The following is a 2845-nucleotide window of genomic DNA, read 5'->3' as shown; positions in this document are numbered from 1 at the left end:
TTCAGGTGGTTCCCTGAGGTATCAGGGGCGTTTATGGGGCTTCAGGTGGGTTTCGGTTCAAAGGAGGAACCAAGTAAAATGTCCCTGTGATCTTCTGGTTCCTGAAAACCCTTGAAATCAACCTGAATATCTCTTGAAGCGCCCCTAAATTTTCAAATTGCCCCAGAAACATCCTTGAAATTTCAAATTGAAATACCACTAAAATCCCTTGAAACGCCTTTAGAATGCTCTAGAAAACCCTTGAAACACCCCTGAAAATCCCGTTAAAGCGCCCCTGAAATTCTATCAAACGCCCTTAATACGTTCCTGTAATCCCCTGAAACTCTCTGAAATGACTCTGAAATGCCTTTAACCCTTAAAGGATGTGGACAACTTTTTTGCATAGTTTTACCTATAGCTTTTGACCCAGTGGGTGGATTTTCAAAACCAAAATGTTTTTATCAAGGGGATTAGTTTTGCTATCATATGCATATATGGAGATTATGTTATGCTAGAACATTTTGGAGATATAGCTGGAAATGTAGTGTACACCACTTGTTCTTCATTCGATTCCGCGTTTTATTTCTATGTAGGGTATCGGGATGCTTCGTTGGCATAGTCCCCTCGTTCGGCCTATCTCAACGTAAACCAAAAACTCAATCAAACACGCATAACTGGATATCGGAAAAGCTATGCGCCAAACAACTGTAACATTTCGTTTCAATTTTAGCACTTTCGAACATTAAAATTGAATGAAAATGTCACTTTGTTTATCTTTTGTAGACGCCATGATTCTTCGGCTTAGTGGGTATTGTGTATAGAGATCATAAATGGCATGATTATGGAACATTTCGAAATGACTTTTCAATAACTGAACATTTGATGCGACGGCCAAAGATGCTATTTTGAACTTGTGTATTTGTTTTCAACGAATAATAACTATTTTACAAATTGAATGTGGGCCGAATATTGAGGACATTTCTTCACTATGTACCCAAATCTTGGCCCATCCGTAAAGTGACGTCAAAAACACCGATAAAAAGATGTCAACAACATTTCTTGCGTAAGAACCAGAAAGAACGAACAGGAAGAAAGATTTTGTGTGCGGTGACTGTAAAAATATAACACAATAATAGGGTTGCGTTGTTTTTGTTACTAAATTAAGAGAGAACTTTAGTTTAAGGGCTTTATTTATAGTTTTTAGAAAATTTGGCTCCGAAAATATAATTTAAAAGTAAGATTGGCAAACAAACGGAGATAATACTTCAGCAGAAATATTGAAAAAAATGAGATAATAGAACCACAGTGCATGGAAAGCAATAGGCCAACGTTGTATCCACTAATAGGCCAATTTTTGTACCATAGACCAACATTGCATACCATCGCATCGAATCTTTTCAACTTAATTAAGTAAATTCTTGAATATTTACGTTAGTTTACTTCCAATTGGTGAAACATGCATCGCCTAGAGTATGTAATAGAGGCAACATATTATTTCTAGTGCTATTAATTCATGAGTTATGGTCAAAATTATCAAGGCAGCTTGCAAATTAGGCCAAGGAATGCTACATATACCCTACATGTGATATATTTAAATGGAAATTGCACAATATTCTTTGTTTGGGTTGGGGCTGTTAGATAGAAATGTCTTATATCCTTTTACAGCTGTAACATAGATCTCCAGGTTATCCAAAACGTCCAGAAGTTTTGAACTTTGTCTAGTGAATATAAATAGTTGTGTTTACTTTTTGAATCACTTGAACTTGCTGAATTACATTCAAATATACATTTTGAAACATGAAATGATGGTAGTCATGACCTGGTAATGTTCTAGGCAACTTAAAATAGCTCTGGAGTTCTGATTGTAAGGCCTTAACCTGTAATACTATATCAAACTAATGTATAAATGTCAGAACTGATTTCATTAGATCCATACATGTAAATCAGAGTATGAAAGATTTACTGCACATCAATGGCGATACCTTAGGCCATCCAAATCATTCTGGTGTTAAGGCCTTTCTATCTACACCTGTAATAACGCATCGGGTGCATTTCAAACTTGGTATAGTGCGTTTTGGTAGTCATAGAAGATCAGTTGAACATATGGTACTTGTTAACACATCATAGAGGCATCCTGGATCATCCAAACTATTCTGAAGTTGAGAAATATGGTTTGAATTTGAAATGGTATATCAACAGAAGTGCACAAACATTAGAGTTTGCCTATTTGAATCATACACATAGTGCAAACCATGGGAGAGAAGTTCCCAGAGCATCAGAGATTCTGAGGTCACCTTTCAGTATTATGTGGTTAAGGCCTTCAGATCTACACTCGTAACAAAGCAGGATGAGGATATCTTCCCCCGTTTACTCTCGGTTGTTACATGCAGCACGTGTTTGCTGTTCGAAACTTGCGCTCAACATCATATGCGGCTATGTTATCCTTCATTTCAATTGCTCACGCACGTGGGCGGGTATCGAAACAATGAAGAATTACATAGCTGCCTATGATGTAATGCGCAAGCTTCGACCGACAAACATGTGCTGCATGTAACAACCGAGAGCAAACGGAGGAAGATATCCTCATCCTGCTTTCGTTAGCTGAAACCGCAACTATATTAAGTTTTATCATGATATGGTCTTCCACAAAGTTGTTCCTTGGGGTATCAACTACCATTCTTTCAATTCTGAGCTAAATCGAATTCGCTGAACTGGCGTACTGAGTGAGAGACTGGAGGTCATCCAATTTCCCATATATTTGGACTGAAAATCCTATACAAACCTTCAACTCATTTGCGCCAGCTCAGTTTTAAACTGATTGAGCTGAATGTTTCACAGATTGTTCTTCTCATCCAAAGGCACGATT

This window comes from Aedes albopictus, chromosome 2 (genome assembly GCF_035046485.1).
Source record: "Aedes albopictus strain Foshan chromosome 2, AalbF5, whole genome shotgun sequence".
NCBI classification, from domain to species: Eukaryota; Metazoa; Arthropoda; class Insecta; order Diptera; family Culicidae; genus Aedes; species Aedes albopictus.
This window is presented reverse-complemented; position numbering follows the sequence as displayed.